Genomic DNA, 21,460 nt, shown 5'->3' on the forward strand with positions numbered 1-21,460 from the left:
GGGTGTATCTTGTTTTATAAAATCATTTACTAACCAACTAAAACATACTCACTTGTTCTATATATCACTTATTTCTTTCATACTAAAGAAAGAAAAGACGCTGTCAATAAAACTTTGTAGTATCATTGATAATAAAAAATATTTTCATTTCCTTGATGTTAAAAATAAAAAAATTTCATCATAAAATAAGTGAAATATGACATTTTGATGAATGTATTCATAAAATGTATTTATAGAATAAAGTTAATTTGAATTGCGACAAAATGACAGAACCTGTTACATGCTATAGGCTAGAATCTATGTATGTTTAATGGGAAAACTGCATACAGTTGGATTTGTTTGGAGGTCTCCACAGTCTGTAATGCAGATGAACATAATTTATACACAAAGACACACACTCGCACATGCACACAATTCACTCAGTAGCTCACCCGAATTTTATTGCTTGCAAAAGAGACTTCCTAAAAAGAGGTTTTTAAAACTCTGTACCTACTTCTATAGTTCCTAATAACTTAGAGACTCACGATTCATATCAGAAAGAAATATAAACACACCTAGTTTTCTAGCACTCAGGGTGTTCTTTGTGATGGCTACGCATTTCCCCAAAGTCTCTACTTTTTCTACATCACCTCATATATGGAAAATGGAAATCTCCTGAAAGTGAAATGAGAATTGCGGTCGGGGAGAAGAAAGTGGCAGGAAATTTTGGGGACTTGATGGCATCCTGGGTAGTGCAGAACTGATTCCAAGTAAAACAATAAATTTTGGAGTAGACTCTACTACTCATAGTTAAAACTCATGCTGGAATAAATACTAAATTTAAATATTAATTATGTAAAATATAAGATAACTAGGCCATGAAAAGATCCCACAGCTCCAGGTAGAAGTTAGCATACTCCCATTGATAGTCCAACTATGCAGCAGACATGGTACCTTAAGAAGGCGAGAAACCAATGGGGGCTGTGTGTATCAACTAGTCAAAAATGTACATAACACAAAGATGGATTGGAACCAGCATCCAAGTAGAGGGTACAACACATAAACTCTGTATAAATAAATATTTACCATAAATCTTAGCTGGCCAAATAAAGCATTAAGAGAAAAAGTGAAACATGTGTCATTGGTATGTATAAGAAAGACCAAGATAAGAGTATCATAGGAAGACTCACAAGCAAACTCTATTTCTAGAAATTACATGTTTGTACAGTCCAGGGGACAATTGTAATGCATTTGTTATTCTTAACAATATGCTAGAAGACACAGTCTTTAAAATAATAGTCCCCAAATCCTGTTGAGAATCTCAAGTTGAACAGAAAATTCAGCAGGATCCAATTAAAACGTAACAGAACATCAGAAGAAAGGCTAAAAAGTAAAGTAAGTAAAGTGAAATAGATGATCTACAGTGGGATTGCAAAGAAATTTATGATCCAGTGACAATATATTTCTGTACTAGAAGCAATAAAAGGGAGAATTTATACTGTAGAAATCAAATTCCAAAGTTCAGGCATGATGACCACCAGAGCTGATGTGCAAATCCACTAGTCACTACAAACACATTGAAACACTGATGACAATGGAACGTGTACATAGCGGAACCTCTGAAAAGTAAGGGAAACTATTTTGGAACAGAACCAAAAAGAAAAATCAAAACCAGTTAGTATGAGCTCATGCCACCTCCATTTATGATATGGTTTGTATGTGTTAAATTGGACCTGGTGACTGAGAAAGTGCATCTGAAAACCCACATGAAAATGGAGACCCATTCTTCTAGCAACAAAAAATGTGTGTTGTGGAACTTAGCTCTCTGCACAAACCCCAGTGCCTTGAAACGCTCTCAGGTATGTAAAAATGAGCTAGACTTTCCAGAATGAAAGATTATGTGATTTAGACCAGTATTTTTACTGAAGTCCATTAGAAGAGTTGAAAAATATTATTAAATATTAATTTTGTAATAACCTACCCTGGGCTAGCATCACTGACTCCATCTTAGCTGTAAACTCCAACCTGGCTTCCCCCTCCTTACCACAGCCCCTTTGGGTGCATAACTGGGTCATGCTGCACTTAGAAGCATTGAAGTTACTGTTCTCAACACTTGTAACCATTGTACCACATTCTGCTTGACATACCTCCCCACTGCTATTGTAAGAAAAAGGTTTCCCTTTGATCATTGTGTGGAAGGAGACTGATCACCCCTGTTTTTCTGTGATCATTGAATTATATGGAAACTACCTGTGGCCGCAGCCCCTTCCTCTAACCTGCTTTTCTACTTCTGTAAAATTCCACTTCAGCTAGGTACCCCCTCCCTTACCTAAATCAAGGTATAAAAGATAATCAAGCCGCTTCCTCAGGACGAGAGAATTTTGAGTGTTAGCCTTCTCTTGGTTGCTGGCTAAGTAATAAAGGACTCTTAATTTGGAACTCAGAGCATGGCGCATTCCTTCTAACTCACTTGGTTACAACAATTTGAAGGAATCCAGGAGCCAACTAGGAAGTGAAGAATTGTGATTCAGAGTCCAAGACTGGTTAATTCAGAGATATGAACACGGTATCGGTAACCATTCTTTCCCCTAAGCACATTCTGCTAATTTCAATTAACAGTTTAGATAAAGTAATAGTCTGGGAAAGGTATGAAATTTAAGCAAAGTTTGGAATTAAGAAAAGAGGTTTAAACAAAAACTGGGCTGTGGTATGCATAGAAGGAGTCAGAGATAAAGATAATGAAATCAGCAACCGGCAGGTTGAGTATTATGCAGTGCATTTGATTTGTGTTTTCAAGATATCCAGGATGTTTACCAGTGGTTTTTATTCTATTTGGCTATTCCTTCAATGAATACATAACTAAAAATGAGTGAAAAAATAAGATATATATCCAACCAAAATAATGGCTTTGGAAACATAACAAATATAAAAGAGCTTACTTGGCAGTATTTTTCAGTTCTGCATATATTATATGGACAGTATGTTGAAATCGTTTTTGTGTGCTTAGTAATAAGTATTACTATCTGATAAAAACTAGTTGCTTCCATCTTTGGTTTACATTCTAAGATCTGTTAACTTCTTAATTTTTAAATATTTATTGAAAAATACACAAATACGTACAAAATAATCTCTATACCTACTTTCCTGGAGAAATTGATAGGCAACATGATGTGAGCAAATTTCTGTCTTTCTCTCTGAACACCCACACACACACACACACACACACACACACACACACTCTCTCTCTCTCTATCTCTCTCTCTCTTTCTCTCTTTCTCTCTCTTAAGATTATAAACCTCCTGAACAGATGGCCTTTGGCATGCAGAAAATTGGATCCTGGGATAACTTTCTGAATTTATTTTAGATTCAAATAGCCTTTAGTATGCACAAATCATTAAAGTGTAAGTCTGAACCTGAAGAGGGTTGCCTTCAATATTTTATAGGAAGGATTTTGATCTATGATTTATCAGTCAACTGAGAACGTTAAGGGGAGAGAGGTGTTGTTGTTTTTTTTTTTTCCATTAAGACTCAATTCTTCTGGTAGATAGATTTTTATTTCATTCTCATTCCACTCATTGAAAAAAATATGCTTTGCTCTATGCCTGTCAATTTGAGTGACCAGGTACATAAGTGGTTATAAAATGTAGGAATTTTTAAACTATAAGAAATATTGCATCGTTGCAAAATGCATTTAAAAAATGGATAATTAAAAAGTACCAAGCACCTTTAATGTTTTTTTAGGTGCTTTTGAATGCAGAAAACATTAAAGAGAAATGTAATTTATTTATGTAAAGGTCACTATTATGTGTTATTTCTATGTACGTCTTGTAGCTCATGGGTAGATTAAGAAACTTGGTAGACAAATGCAATTACATATTTCTGGGAGATTTGTAGTTGCCATGTTTACAATTTTTTAGTGTAATTTATTATGTTATATTCATTATTTATTGCAAGTCATAACAGTATATTTTCATTTCTCAGCTATGTGTGACTCAGTTTCAAGTAAATTTTTCAGTCTGTTTACATGGACTTGAAAAGTAAATATTATGGGTAGAAATGATCACGTTTACCAAGAAATTATATTATGCTATTATTTATGTCTGCAAACAAACCTGACTACAAAAGAGCCGGCAGGCATAGAGAACCAGGTGGCAGCTGCCAGGCTTCAGGTGGATATCAGATAATTGGGAAATAATTTTCTTAGAGTAGCATTCTCTTCTCTTAAGAAAATATAAGGTTTAGAAACTCTTTCTTCTTTCAAACTGCTTTCCAGAAAGTGACTAGGCTTTCATGGTGATTCTATTATCATGATGAATTGGAATTAAAACTGTGCTCTAACACTGGTGTGCAAAGATATTGCACACAGTGGCCTGTATTTTTATCAGGTTCTTCCTATTGTTTAATAAAAGCACTTCAATGTTTTTTTTCACTTGATGCATAGAAATATTTCTACTAAGACTGTAACAAACATGGCACTTGTGTATATTTATCAAACTTATAGAGCTGTCTCTATATAGTTTATATTAGGTAAACCTCTTTAAAAATTTAATGTATTGTGATCCTAGGTCATTCGTCCTCTCTCCCACTTCATGATATTAGAACAGAGGATTTTTCTTCTATTCTTTGCTATCCTCTGAATATAAATGTTTCTTTGGGAATCCAAACAACTAGGTGGTATGCCTTTTATCATTTTCTTATTAGGATGATTAATTGGTGTATAAATGCATACTGGCTCACTAACTTTAACCAAACTTTACTGCAGCTTCAGATCGCTCTTTTTAGGGATACATATATTTCAAAGCACTGGCATGTCACTCTCCTTTCCTCCCAGGGATACTAAGGTAAAAGGGCATATTGTTTTATTTTAATGATTATTTTATTTATTTGTTATTTTTAATTGTACTTTAGGTTCTGGGGTACATGTGCAGATCATGCAGGACTGTTGTATAGGTACTTTCATAGCAACGTGGTTTGCTGCCTCCATCCCCCTGTCACCTATATCTGGCATTTCCCCCATGTTTTCCCTTCCCAACCTCCCTAGTCCTGCTTCCCCTCCCCATTCCCCCCTAACAGACCCCAGTGTGTGATGCTCCCCTCCCTGTGTCCATGCGTTCTCATTGTTCAACACCCACCTATGAGTGAGAACCTGCAGTATTTGATTTTCTGTTCATGTCGGTTTGCTGAGAATGATGGTTTCCAGAGAATGATGGTTTCCAGATTCACCCATGTCCCTACAAAGGACACAAACTCATCGTTTTTTATGGCTGCATGGTATTCCATGGTGCATATGTGCCACATTTTCCTTGTCTAGTCTATCATTGATGGACACTTGGATTGGTTCCAGGTCTTTGCTATAGTAAACAGTGCCACAAAGAACATGCTTGTACATGTGCCTTTATAATAGAAGGATTTATAATCCTTTGGATATATACCTAGTAATGGGATTGCTGGGTCAAATGGAATTTCTATTTCTAGGTCCTTGAGCAATCACCACACTGTCTTCCACAATGGTTGAACTAATTTACACTCCCATCAACAGTGTAAAAGTGTTCCTATTCCTCCACACCCTCTCCAGCATCTGTTGTCTCCAGATTTTTTAATGATCGCCATTCTAACTGGCGTGAGATGGTATCTCAGTGTGGTTTTGATTTGCATTTCCCTAATAATCAGTGATGATGAGCATTTTTTCATATGTTTATTGGCCTCATATATGTCTTCTTCTGAAAAGTGTCTGTTAATGTCCTTCACCCACTTTTGAATGGGTTTGTTTGTTTTTTTTTTCTTGTAAATTTGTTTTAGTTCTTTGTAGAATCTGGACATTAGCCCTTTGTCAGATGGGTAGATTGCAAAAATTTTTTCCCATTCTGTTGGTTGCCGGTTCACTCTAATGATTGATTCTTTTGCTGTACAGAAGCTCTGGAATTTAATTAGATCACATTCGTCTATTTTGTATTTTGTTGCCAATGCTTTTGATGTTTCAGTCATGAAGTCCTTGCCTATGCCTATGTTCTGAATAGTTTTGGCTTTAAATTGGAACTTTGTGGTAAATCCCCGTATTGATTATTTTATTTGGTATATATGTTTGTATGTATTTGTATTCGACAGTGAGAAATTTTGATATTTAATGTATATGAATGGATGGCTCTTTGTTTATCTCAGGAAATACTAGTTGGCTCCAAACTAAGAAAACTGCGCTCAAACACATCCTAAGATAGAAGCAGAATAAAAGTGTTAGGAAAAAGAGTAATATTTTAAAAATTAGACTTTTTTTTTGGTTTCCTGATGGATATCCTTTTCATGTAACCATGGGGGTTTGGCCCAGCTGGAGTTACCTGTTTAAAAATAGTCATAACAGAAAGAAAACAACTAGAAAAATGAGAGAATAAACTCTGGATATAATACAAGATGATTCAGTGACATTCAATCAATTGAAACACATTTTAAAAGCCTCTTAAATGAACTAAATGAACTTCACCTTTCTTTTGGATATTTTAAATTCCTTACTGGTGAACAATTAATAGTACAAAATATTTCTATTGGTACTTACAAAAATCTTCTAAGAAAACACCACATACAACTGGGTGTGTAAGAGAAGGGTCAGTACACATTAGGCTATTTGAGATGAAAGCTGCAACAGACTGTTATAGTCTGAATCTTTGTGTCCCTCCAAAATTCATATATTGACACTTCATCACCATTTTAACGTTGTTAGGAAGCGGGGCCAAGGGCAGAGCCCTCATAAGTGGGATTATGCCCTTATCAAAGAGGCCCTAGAGAGTTGCCTTATTCCTTCCACCATCCCAGGACACAGCTAAAAGTTGCCATCTATGAACCAGAAAGCAGCATACACTCCTTCCTGAATTGGTGCCTTTTACCAGCCTGGCACCACTGAAAAAAGAAATCTGGCCATGTCTTTAAGGACCTAATCTTTCAATCTTCAAATCACCTTATCATTTAAATGTTCCCCATTGCCTTCTAAACAAAATCTAAATGCTTTTATAATCTGATCCTATCTGCATTTACATTCTAATCTCTCACAAGGCCTATCTTTTTAATGTGCATTTAGGTCTTGTAACTTATTGCAGAATATAGAACATGTCATATTTTGGGGGCCTTTCTTGTCTTTTTAACCATTGCCCTTTGATTTGGACTGCATTTATCCTTCTCCCAAATACCTCAGAGTTCTATTAAGATATGGTTTAGCTGACATTGCCTTCTGAGTTTTGCTCAAATACCAAATAGGTGTTTTGTGAGATGCTACAGTAATGTGCACATCCTTGTTTCATGATGTCTGACACTTTGTTAATTACTTTATGACTATCTCTATAATTTTAAGTTTCCTGAAGACAGAGAAAGCTTTTTTTCTTCTGTGTTTGTTTAGCAATGATCCCAGAAAGTAGGAGTGTAGTGAATGCTGATGACTTAGTGCAAAGAGGAAGAAAGGGCAAGGGAGACAGGCAAGAAGAAAGCACTGAAAATAATGACAGATAGGATTTGTAAACACTTTATTTCGAGAGAAGTTAATCTTGTTTATGAAAAAAGATACTAATATAAAGGAACAGTGGTCTTTAGTCAGAATGTAGGAAAGCATTGTTAGTCCCACTTCTTATTGCTCATGTTTGGCGAGTGCTACAGGTCTAAGGTCTCAGGGTCTCTTTCCATGAGCTGGAATAACAATGAGTGTTTGTCCTCCTACTCCAGGGGACAAGGGTCATATTTGAAGATATTTGTGTATGTGCTTCATATTTTTGAAATACAAAGCAACTGTATGGTTTTATTATTTTAAAATATAAAACACACTAAAAATAAAAAACTAGATAAGTGTAAATATTTAACATAGGTATCACATTTGTAAAGAATTAAATTTCACCTTAAATTTAACATAATTTAATTATTTTAAAGAGAGAGTCTCACTCTGTCACCCAGGCTGGAGTTCAGTGGCAAAATTATAGCTCACTACAGCCTCAAACTCCCTAGTCTTAAATTATCCTTCTCAGTTTCCCAAAGTGCTGAAATTACAGATGTGAGCCATTGTGCCAGACAATTTTTCTTTTCTTTTTCTTTTCTTTTCTTTTCTTTTTTTTTTTTTTTTTTTTTTTTTTTTTTTGAGACAGAGTATCATTCTGTCACCCATGTTGGAGTGCAGTAGTGAAATCTTGGCTCACTGCAACCTTCCAGGCTCAAGCAGTTCTTGTGTCTCAGCCTCCAGAGTAACTAGGATTGCAGGCCTGCACCACAAAATTATGCTCAACTAAATTTTTGAATTTTTTGTAGGGACAGGTTTTCCTATGTTGGCCAGACTGCTCTCAAACTCCTGGTCTCAAGCAGTCCTCCCACCTTGGCCTCCCAGAAAGTGCTAGGATTGCAGGCATGAATGACCACATCTGGCTTAAATTTCATTTCTACAGTGATAAGAACACTCAAAAATCTATTATAAGGGTGAGGTATACCCTTATAACAGATTTTTAAATGTACCATGCAGTATTGTCGCCTACAGGCACAATGCTATACAGCAGATCTCTAGAACTTATTTTTTTACTTAACTGAATCTTCATGTCTATTGATGGTAGTAAGCCCCATTTTCCCTTCTGTCCAACACTTGGGAACCACCATCCCACTCATCAATATTATGAATTTTATATCTCAAATAAGTGGAGTCATGTAGTATTTAATTTGCTGTGACTGGCTTATTTCACTTGGCATAGCATCCTCAAGGTTCATGGATGTTGCTGTATGTTGTAGGATGCCTTTCCTTCAAAGCTGAATAAGATATCATTGTATGTATGTAACATTTTAAAAAATGGTGAAGTGATTTTCTAAGAAGGTCAGTCCTAAAAGAAAGTCACAAGTATTCTGTAATTAAAAATGCTTTTTTTTTTTTTAAATCTTAAGCATGGACTTTAGGCAATTCCTAAATTTCCAGGAAGACGTTTTAATGAGAAGGTATATTTGCTTATATTTACTATGTCTCTTCATTTTTGCTCAATTCAGCATTGCTAAGTTATTACCTGGTATTCCAATAAAATATGTCAGAAATATATTCAATAATTATAAGATAAATGTGTTAGCCATTAGTTATATCAACAGACCATAAGCAGGCTCATTTTTCATGTACAGTTTTTGGTATTACAAATCTAGGCTATGTTGAGGCTTATGTGTCTAGAACATTATCTAATCAAACTCTCCATATCAAATATTATATATTTTTTTATTTCTGGGATTCCTAGGATGCCTGTAAATTCAAAATGGAAAGCTAATTTGTGAATTACCTTAATATTCCAAGGAATTTTTTATACCACATATAATCAACAGTACACTGAAAAGCTAACAGTTGATGTTATTATATTGTCTTTTTGTCATCTTTCCTAAGTAACAAATGACCACAAAGTCTTCAATGGTCTATTTATTGCTCTCACTATGTATCAGCAGCTCTGCTTTTGTTCCACATTTCTATTTTATTTTATGACCTAGTCTGGAGAAGCTGGCCCCATTTTGGGATATAATATTCATATAGATTAGGAAAAAAGAGCCAGAGACTTGAAAGAACATGATAATTTTGAAGACAGTACATCATGGCTGTTAACGTTGTCATGAGAAACTGGCCTATTGGTCCTTCTTCTCGCATATTTATGGCCCAAATAATTTACATGGCCAAGTTCATGTCAAGGGGGTGAAGTGCATTTCTTCCACAGGAAGGTGTTGCAGTTGCTAGGCAACATGTTGATCTAGAATCCACTTACAGGGAAGAGGAAAGTGTAGTAGTGCAAAGTATGTCCTTCCTCTAAGTCACAATACTTATTTTCCATTTTCCCATATGCTAAATATAACCAACTCCTCCCCAAGAAAAATGTACCAAAAATCCAATCCAGTTATGACAATCATATTCAAATATCAGAATTTATTGATATTCTCTATATTAGGTACAAATCTAGCTTTTAAAATTAGGTGGTGCACAAATACACACACACAGAGACTCACACACACACACACACACACACACACACACACACAGACTCACACACACACACACACCCCAAAACCTGCTTCCTATATACTCAAGGAAAATAGAATATTACTATTGTGTCACATATTCACAATCAACACTACTCTTCAAAAATTAGATAAATGGTGGCATATAGAGATCAATGGCTTGTGATAATTCTGAAATTCCATTGACCAGATATTTCAAGGAACATGATTGTGACATGATTTTCCTTCTTAGAAACTCCCCAATTTGTTCTCAATGGCTCTTGGCTCCACCCTCAGGATAGTACTTGCTTTTTTATTGTACAGTTAAACTTGGTCATCTCTGAAGAGGCCATTGAAGAATGTCCCTTCATTGGTGACTAAACAGCTTGTGTACTGGCTGTGGGCATCATGGATATGAAAAGCTGTTTTACATCTCAACAGGTTATGATTTATTCTGGTCCTTGTTGACAGTTTTACCAGTATAGCTCTCTTATAACTTTGTTTTTCATCAATTTGATTCCAGTCCAAATGATTGATTCATTTCTAATTTGAGTGTACAAGTGGTCACACTCACAGTGCCTTTGAAGGCAGCCTCACCTCTCTTTGTCTTTTTCTCTTTAATTAAAGTGACTTTGCATTTATCAGACTTCCCTGTGTAAACAACCTTGGTCTGTTTTCTGTGACACATTTTGTTCAACCGAAATGATTTGCTGGTAGCTACCTTACCCTATTCATATGTTTAAACAAAGAACAAGTTGTCAATTATTTTAATTTAATCTCTGCTGTAGGTCAATTATTAATTATCTTAATTGTTCAGAGTACTTACAAATGCGATCACTTATTGGTTGCATATTAGAAACAGTTGAGTTTGTCAGCTCTATGAGACCTTTTTTTTGCACTGTTTTATTTCTCTTTTACTCCTTATTGCTCACTCGTGAACCCATTCTTGATCTCATCTTTGTTTTGTCAAGGCCAGCTGATAATAACAAAGACACCCTTCATAAAGTTCTATATCTCACCCCTTTTTGCCAAAAGTCACATTTTAATTAGGTACGTTATATGACTTGCAAGATATTTTAGACAAGAGTGTTTTCAGTTTCATTAATACATAAAATCTCATCAATAAACAACACAGGCTGCCATTTTTCATCCTCCAATTATAGTTTACTTGATGTCCACTCCGGAGTCTTGAAAGCAATACTATATATAATGTTCTTTTTTTAAAAAAAAAAATTGTGGCTCTGTTTCACTTCACGCACAAATTCTGAGCTGCTTAGCTTTTCTATATTAACAGATCACTCTAATATATCACAAGCTTACAACAACAACAGTTTTTTCCTCTCATGTTGGCTGAAGTTGTTGGCAGCTCTGCTCATGTCCCTTTTTTTTCATTTCGAGATGAAAAGGGTTTGCTTCATATTGTACCGTGCTGTTTTGTAGCAAATTCAAAACAAATTTTAAAAAATTCCAGAGTTGGATAAAACCTACTATGGCTCTCCAAGCTTCCGTTTGGCACGTATTGTCACATCATTCACCAAAGGAAATCACCTGGCTAAGTAATGCCTTTGATAACAGTAAGCTTCCCACTCCTACAGGAAGGCACTGTCGATCCATTACTAGCAACTGAAATGTAATCCTCTTTCAGGGAATGGGGTATTAGATAATTTGGAATGACAATTCATCTAACAGATACTGGAACTTTCCATAGTTTTCTGACCCCCACATGTATTTTACAGTTTGGAGAATTAGCTTTGAGTTTTTCCTCGCCTTCTTCATTTCCAACCAATTGCATGTCCTTGCAAATTTCTGTGCATAGGTTCAACTCCACCTAATTGTTTTATCCCAGTAATGTATCAGGAATCAAATTTGCAGTTTATACATATAGTGTCACTGAGTTCCAGTCTTCTAAATGAAAATCAAGCCTCTTCTTGAGCCCCTGGAAGTTTAGTCAAGGTTCTAATTTTCTGCCTAGCATCTATTGTCAGCACTCTTTCATTAGGTTGGATCCTATTGTTGCTTTCGTGGGTGTCTTAGTTTCATGCATCAAGATACCTGGAATAGTAACATTATGCAAATATATGCCAAGACCCCTACAACAGTCCTTTCACAGCTCCTATAGCTTACCCCCATTGAATTTGATTAACTTAGAGAAAAGAGATGGACTAAGATTCAGTTTTTTATTCTCCATGGACATTTCTTTTTTTTTTTTTTTTTGCTTGCTTTGTTGCCCAGGCTGGAGTGCAGTGGGGCGCTCTTTTCTCACTGCGTTCTCCATCTCCCAGCTTCAAGCAATTCTCCTGCCTCAGCCTCCCGAGTAGCTGGGATTACAGGCACGTGTACCACCACACTCGGCTAATTTTTGTATTTTTAGTAGAGACAGGGTTTCATCATGTTGCACCGGCTGGTCTCGAACTCCTGACCTCAAGTGATCCGCCCACCTCTGCCTCCCAAAGTGCTGGTATTAGAGGCGTGAGCCACCGTGCCCTGAGGGACATTGCAATTTAAGCTCTAATTAACCATAAAAGAGAGTACACTTTACTCTAGAACCACAAACTCCCATTTTATTTTCTCTTATCTCATTTAGCATATGTTTAGCCAAAACTATATAGGTTTTGAAGGTTTGAGGAAGAGCATGCATATATTTGATTTAAGTCTGAACACCTACTGTAGCTGAAATACTTTATAGAATATTGTTTAAATAAATGACTATAAAAATGACTGTGATATACATACCGTGAATATATATATATTTTTTTCTTTTTACTGCCATCATTTTAGGGCATTAATAATAATATGTCACAATTCTAAACATTCTTAAGGGAGCCTAAGAATGGATGGGATACAAAATTTTGTATTTATGTGTGCATCAGCTGTACCCCAAGTGGTTTCAATAAAGATTTGACAGCTAGGAAGCTAAGATTTCTAGAACAACACATTGGATGTTTGTATATCATGAAGCTGGTGAGAGTGTAGTAACCATTTTTTATTTTCTATAACTAATGATTTGACATCTTGAAATAATGGGCCACATTAATGCCAAAAGTTGTTTTTATCTCTGTGTTTTCAGGAGCATGAGAAAATCATATTGCAAATCCTCCAACCACAAATGCAAACATCATTTTGTTTCTTGACCAATATGGGATGTCCCTACCTAACAACTTCTCAAAGTGATGGTAACAGAGGTTCTCACTCAGGAATCCCCTTTATCGTCTGCCTTCTGCCCAACCCTGGGGCTTCCTTATAAGGCCCTGAGCCATGTGGTATCACCTGTCCTATGAGGAGCAGTAAGCAAGAAACTTTCAATAGCATTGACTTCTTCATGTCATCACCCAAAAAGGCTCATAAATCAAATCCTGGGTACAATTTAAAACTTATTTTACTAGTGAGTAAATCCTGCTGACTATGAGAATTTGCATGGTTATCTGTCTTTGTGGCTCTCTATTCATCACACATTTTAATACATTCTCTACACTGGTTTAAAAGGTAGTTTTCAGATAAACATAGGAATCAAAGAGACATGATATGGTATAAAGATATACAGAAAAGCACATTAATTTAATAGAAATGTTATTAGAATAATGCTAAATAAAATAACATGAAATGAAATAGCCTACACAATTACTTCCATACTTAAAATTTGAAGAACTGAAATTTTTGAAATGCTCATTCCTCACAAATGCTTCGTGTCTTTCATATTAATTAAATGTGTTCTTACCACAGTACAAGAAGCTCAGAAAACACAGGATCAATAACACCACATGCAATAGCATTAAAACAGTCTCTGTACATAGCTGTCAGGTGATATGCATGTTACTCAGATATTTACAGATACCCAGTTTTCCATAGAAAATCTTCATGCCAGGTACTCAGACGTACAATATTCAAAATTTCAAAGGATTTTTCCCTGAATGTTTTACCCTTATTACATTTCTCCACATTAAAATTGCTTACATATAAAGCTAAAATATGGTCAAGTTAAAAATATGAATTATCATTTAGCAAAGCATTAACTCCTCAAAACTGCCTTTATATGTTCTGGTATACCATGGACCTGCTTCCTGCCAAACCTGGAAAATTCCTCTTTGGAATTTTTGTGCCTGGGGAATTTTGGTGATGTACTCCCTGTCTGTCTTTGTCTGTGTGTGACTTGTATGCTCCAGGACAGATGAAAAGATCTTTGTTTAGATTAGGGCCATTTAACTTTAACATCAGTCCTTCATGTCTTTCTTCTCTGTCACCTGAGATTTCCAATAAATGAGTTGTCACTACTTGGCTTTATTTAACTGATAGATATCTCCTATAAGATTGACATCTACTTATATAATGCAAAAGATAATGCTATAAACTTCAACCTTCACGAAGTTAGCTGCTAAAAAGAAATAGTCATGGATTAATAATTTATCATTTCTGAATATATTTGTTTTAATTCACTGCATTCACTTTAATCATAGAAAGGGCTGTCATGGACCATTACATAAAGTCTAACTTGAGGCGACAATTCCTATACAAAACTACTGTCATAGGTGGGTCCACTAAGCACTCAAGACATAGAAATGTATAGCACGCCTAGGAGTGTAGCACTCTCTTTTCATTAAATTCTCTCTCTCTTTGTATTCTTCCATTATTTTACCACCAAGGTACATGAAAGATGCTGTTTCCAATTCCTTAGCTCCCACTCATATTTTAATTAACATCTAGCTTCATACTCTGCTCTTGGGAATCTCGTCAATGATCATTTAAGATCTGGTTGATAAATTAAAAGGTGCAGCTCATTCTATCTGATATCCATTGCTTTGGGTGAAATTATCCTCACATTTATGCCATCACTTCAGCTAGCTACACAGCTCCAGATCCAATTTCTATCTTTCTGAGCATATCCATCTGCATGTCTCCCTAGCACCTACAGCTTCACAAAGTCATGCAGAAAGTGTGTTTGCTTGCTCACAAACACCCTTTGCCTTTTTGTGTGTTCTTCATCTTTAAATGTTATAACCATCCAGTTATTCACTAAAACTAGATTTTCTGTGGTGAATTTCACCCTTTCTCATTCCTCCAAAAATGTTGGTTATCAATTCAGGTTTAGTTTGCCTGAACATTTCTGTTGAATGACATCTCCACGCCCTGTTACAGACTGTGTCTTGGTTTTCTTTATCTTTCATTGAAATGATGGCAAAAGAAGATACTGACAATTATCTTCCCACAAATAGCCATAAAATTTACTGTTTCCGGAAACACAACTGCTTCCATTGTTTTAAAAATTTATTTTATAGATATAAAGTATTGCTTGAGTTCTTAAAAATCCACATCCTCTTTCCCGCAGGATACAATCTGAACTCCGTAGCGTAACATAAAAGACCTTTCACAGTCTGACTCCTGTCCATTTTCCATTTAAATATCTAGGCAGTAACCTCATAACCCTTCTATTTTTCTACCTTATTGAACTTCTTTGTAACTCTGCCCCTTACACCTTTTCTTCTTTTGCACTTTGCTTTTAATGATACTGAATTCTCTTTTATCAAACTTATCTGTCACCCAATTTAAATATCTGTTCTTCAGCTGAACTATTCTATGATCTCTCTGAAAAATTGTATTACTCAACATTCCTGACTCTTGTAGCACATTGTTCATAGGTCTTTTATGCCTTTAGCCAGGATGTGTTATGTTGATATGCTGAAGTGAATATTTAGGTAGGCAAGCTTCAGCTGTGAAGTTTTTGAGGACATACACAATGTTGATTCACATTTGCTTCTTCATCTCCAAGCACTTCAAATGAACTGATTTAAAATCCTCACTGGCTGCATATGGCCTTCCAAGATATGCCCGAATCCATGTCCTCAAACCTCTATGGCACGTTCCCTCAGTGCGTACCTTATACTATCTACCCACAATACTGCCTTATCCTTACCTCAAAGTCTTTGCTCATGTTCAAGTTCAAAAGTTGTAGTCCCTCTTTATTACATGTCATACCTGTTCCTCCTTTGAACTCTCACCTCCAGAGCTGATGGCTCACTGGTTACACAGCATAGGTATTCTGTCTTTGTTGGCAGATGCCAAACTGTACCATTTGTTAAATATTCATATTAGCATCTCTGCCCAATCAAATTAGATATAACTTTCTTAGAACACTATATTTGACCTTGTAGTCATCATTTATCATACCCAAGCCCCAGAGGTGTGCTGGAACCAGGTCCTAATGGTTCATGAAAAACAATTGTTAACATTTTCAGGAATTTTTATTGTTGTTTTGAGACGGAGTCTGGCTCTGTGGCCCATGCTGAAGTGCAGTGATGTGATCTCAGCTCACCACAACATCTGCCCCCTGAGTTCAAGCAATTTTCCTGCCTCAGCATCCCTCATAGTTTGGATTATAGGCACCTGCCACACGCCGAGCTAATTTTTGTATTTTAGTAGTAGAGACGGGATCTCACCAAGTTGGCCAGGCTGATGAACTCCAGACCTCAGGTGATCCCCCCTCCCCGGCCTCCCAAAGTGCTGGGATTACAGGCCTGAGCCACCATGCCTGGCCATGATTTTTTTTTTTTTAAGTTGTTAAATGGAGACCTTATTTATAAAATTATATAAAATAGTATTTAAAACAGATGTAATGCTAAAAATGTATTAATACCTCATTATTGTATGATCACTTATACTCTGTGGGTTATTTACGTCTATTGTGGGAATACTATGGTGCTACTGGGCATATCTTCGCAGCAACAGTTTCAATCATGTCATACGGTTAACTTCAAATTGGCCATAATTGGCATATTTATACCATGGCAATCAAGCCTTGAGTTATTGTTGCATTGATTGTCTAAACTGCAGAAAGCGATGCAAAAATATCAATGCTGTAGTTTAAATATAATATTGAGAATAGTGGCTACATTTGAGATAAAGATTTAGAAAATACTTTTTCTGTTTTTGGAAACAGTTACCTGATTCAGGAAATAAGCTATTCACGTCATTGCCAAATGAGTGTATTTTTGATGTACATATTCATTGATTTTCTTTTTTCTAACTCATTAGTTTAAAGGAAAATATTAAACAACATTCATATGGGAATATAGTCATTGTTCAGTTGCAATCATATTCAGGTGGCTACTAAAATAAAAGTTCAGCAACAAACAAAATATACATTCTGTGAACCAATTGACTATGTGGATATGACAACACACATATTGCATATACTGTTATTTGAAAAATGTATACTTTAGATACTTTATATTAATAACATTTACACAAAAATTAGGTATGTATATGCACACATTTATTTTGTTGTTGTTTTTTAAGATGCAGTCTCACTCTGTCACTCAGGCTGGAGTGCAGTGGTGCAGTCTTGGCTCACTGCAACCTCTGTCTCCTGGGTTCAAGCAATGCTCCTACCTCAGCCTCCCGAGTAGCTGGGGCTACAGCATGAGCCACTATGCCCAGATTGTTTTTCTTCTTTTTTTTTTTTTTTTNTAGAGACGGGGTTTCACCATATTGGCCAGGCTGGTCTTGAACCCCTAACCTCATGATCTGCCTGCCTCAGCCACCCAAAGTGCTGGGATTATAGGCATGAGCCACCGTGCTGGGCCTGCACACTCTTTTTTTTTCTTTAAGAGAAACAGTTCCTAAGCATTTAAAGCTCACTACTGATAAGATGATGTACGTGTCAACTGAAAATAAATTATTGCAACACTTGCCTGTAAGTCATAGAATGATAATATGATTAAACAATATTCATAGAGTTTTACATTTTCTCATCCAGTATTCTGTTCAAAAGAATAGTGCAGTAGCTCATACCTGTACTAGTCCCAGAACTTTGGAAGGCTGAGGCTGGGGGATCACTGGAGGTCAGGAGTTCAAGACCAGCCTGGCCAACATGGTGAAACCCCATCTCTACTAAAATACAAAAATTAGCTCGGTATGATGGTGCACATCCATAATACCAGCTACTCAGGAGGCTGAGGCAGGAGAATGGCTTGAATCTAGGAGGCAGAGGTTGCAGTGAGCCGAGATTGCCCCACTGCACTACAGCCTAGGTGACAGAGTGAGACTTTGTCTCAAAAAAAAAAAAAAAAAATTATAAAGTTATTTCTAAACTTTGCAGCAAAACGTGTAGTTAAACCCAGGTCTCCTGATACCCACAACCATTTAAGGTTCAGTCCCAATTATTTTGCCACTCACTTGTAGGATCTGCTGAAATCCTCTACATACTCTGGTTCTCATATCCCTTATTGTAAAATTCAGATATTAGAATAGTTGTGTTTCTAATTGTATGCTATGCGTCATCTTTTTTAAGTCAATTGCTACGTTATTTGAAATTAAAATGAAATTATAAAATATATGCCGAAATCAAATTTGTGCTGAATCTATAATGGATGGTTAAAGTAAGGGGAAAAAAATCTTAATTAATATTTGTTAATTTCATGGAAAAGAAGCCACTCAAATATGTTCAATTAGGAAAACAATAAATTACACTTGTTAGGAATGCTTAAAGTTATCTCACAAAATCCAAAGGTAGTAAGTTCAACGGAGCCACATTTGGGAGCGCAACAATGTCTCAGGAAATCTTTCATTCCTTCAGCAGTCTTCAAGGATGTCTGGTTCTCCTCTTTCCCTGCATTTTTTCTGCTTTGGTGATTCATGCACAGTCACAGCTACTAGTGAAAGAATTTCTATTGCCTCAAGTCAAAACTATCCCATAGTCTAATAGTTGCCATAAACTGACCCAATTTTCTGGTGTCAAACCCAAAAATTCCTGTGAGAAAGATGCTATAAGCTTTTTTGGAATCAAGAAAACCCTTTCGGTCTAATCAATTATGGTCAAGAGGTTTGGGGTGTACTCAGAAGGCCCACAGGGCCCATGCAGGCCAAGTCCAGGAAAGAGAGCAAGGGACAGGCAGATACTTTGAGATACTTCTAAGTAATATTCTACTTTTGTTTTACAAATAAACTTTATTATTTGGCTTGAAATAGGTATTATTATTATATATAGTTATATAATAATTATATATTGTATAGTTATATTATTATTAAGTCCATCCCTAATAAAAATTATGTTTTTGAAGAATATTTGCCCTTTTTCTGGAGAATTTTTATAAATTCTTATTTTTATAACACTTGTACTTCAATGATCCACACTGAAATCTTAAAATCCTTGATTTAATGCATTTTTGAAAGTATGACCTTTACAGAATGTGTACTTAATTGCAAATTATGGACAAACTGAGTAAGACATATCATTTTAAACTATTATTTATGTAATACTGATTTTTCTGTAGTCTAAAGCAAAATAAAAATGAAAATTCCCACAAATAATCAACTAATAGCAGCTTATGTGCTAACATTAAAATACTTCTTACTAATTAAATTTGATAATGAATGTGACAGAAAATATTAAAATTACTGACTATTGCTTTAAATAAGCACCAGAAATATTGTGTTAATGTCCTGGAGGTCATCAAGGTGTAAGAATATCAAAACAAGTATAATCACCAAAACTAAGAAATTACTGATTGCCAGAAGTATAAGCCAATTAGCACTTTACATAATCCTATCATTAATATATAATTCGCTATTTAATAAATTATTGGTATACAAAAATTGTCAGTGAGAGTCAATGCATTATTAATGTTGATATAAATTACAACTCACCACTTAAAAATTAATATACAAAAAATAAAATATTTTCAAGGGACAATCAAGGATGGGTTGCTATGGAATGGGTTATTACACCCACAATTATTAATATTATGTGTATAGAAATACTAAAACATTATAAATGTCTTCACCTTTTTAAAAAATAAATTTTAAGCATATTGAAAACCTAAAGTTTATCTTAACAGAGTGAAGGATTGGATTCAATGCCTAGGTTTTCTAATAAACACTTACATGCCGGCAGATATGCTTGTCAAGATGCCATATGTGTAAGTGAAAAAAAAAAAAAAAAACATATGTACCAAATAAATAGTTGGTATCTGTAATGAATACTCAGGAGTAGCAATAGCTACTGTCTACTAAAATTATAACCCAACCGTTATTTTACAATTTCAGGAAGCACTATGGCTGGTAATAGCAGTAATTTACATGCAAACAGACACAACCGTGCTATTTTAGTACCAATTATGGTCTTATATGTATTTCCATGTCACTGTCTACATCTGAAACTGCAATTGATGTGAAGGCTTAAAGAACGCAAAGTATGTCATCACATACACTGGCAAAATCATGGTAATGAATGCTGGATTTCTAAAACAAGAAATTAGCAAATATTTATTAAACTCATATTAATATGTAAAAAGCCACAATTCAGGCATGGACAGGATACTGCCTTTCTTTCGAGTATTTGGCCTTATGGATAGAAGAATGTGTCTTAAAAGAAATAAAAGGAAACATTCAGGGCCATATGATATATATTTTATCACTTAGGTTTCTGAAAAATCTCAGTTTCAAGATTCCTAGCTTTTATGAGGAAAACATTTATTCAGTGAACATTTTGAATACTAGTTTGGATGAGATACATAGATTAATCATTCTTTTCTCAGTTAGCTTACCAGTCAACCACCAGACAAAAGGCAGATACCTTACACCCCAAATATGATAAACATTGAGTATTATAATCTTTTTGGGAACAATGTAATGGGGATAAAATGAATCGTTATGAATTTGATTTTGTGAGCATGTACACAGTACTTTTCATTAATTAGTTATTGTAATCACGAAACAACTTTAAAAGATTGTGTGTGTGTGTGTGTGTGTGTGTGTGTGTGTGTGTGTATACATGTATACATAAATGCATCACACATATATTATATTTCCAAAGAGGGATATTTGGGGTGATAACTTTCAATTGTTCCTACAGACATCTTGCCCTATGGTGGGGGCATCAGCAGGGGATGCTCAGAGCAGCCCAGCTAATTTGAAGGGCCCAGGGCAAGCCCTTCTGTCTGGATTTAAGAAAAGGGCTAGTATAGTCTAGTCTCAAATCACCTGTTATAGGGGTTTTTATTTACTATTTAGCATCTTGCCAACATTATTTATTGTTTATGCAATAAACTCCTTTTGGAGCAGTATGTTAAAAATCAAAAAATGTATTTTTAATGAAATAGGTCTTGAATTTTCTTTCATTAATAGAGTTACTATTGAAGATAAAATTTGCACAAAGTATTTGACAACATTTACAATCCAACACAGGAGTCCTGAGGACATTACTAGGCATATGCAATTTGAAAAAGAAAAAGTTAATAAAGCACCAATGTCTTTTTAAAAATTAGTACTCAGATGCATATTGCTCTATAAAGCACACATTTTTATTTAGATTAAATTATTTCTTATAATTAATTAAACTTATTTGCAATCCAAGTATCATTGTACATTCATGAAAACTGAGGTAATAGGTTTTAAGACTGGCACCATTAGCAAAACAAGAATGTTAACTATTGACATATTATATCAGTTTTGTAACAGTAACATAAGATGCTTCATAAAAACTAGTTAATTTTAATAATGTTTGGTGTTTTTTTTTTTTTTT

This window comes from Cebus imitator, unplaced genomic scaffold (assembly GCF_001604975.1).
Source record: "Cebus imitator isolate Cc_AM_T3 unplaced genomic scaffold, Cebus_imitator-1.0 Scaffold141, whole genome shotgun sequence".
Lineage (NCBI taxonomy): Eukaryota > Metazoa > Chordata > Mammalia > Primates > Cebidae > Cebus > Cebus imitator.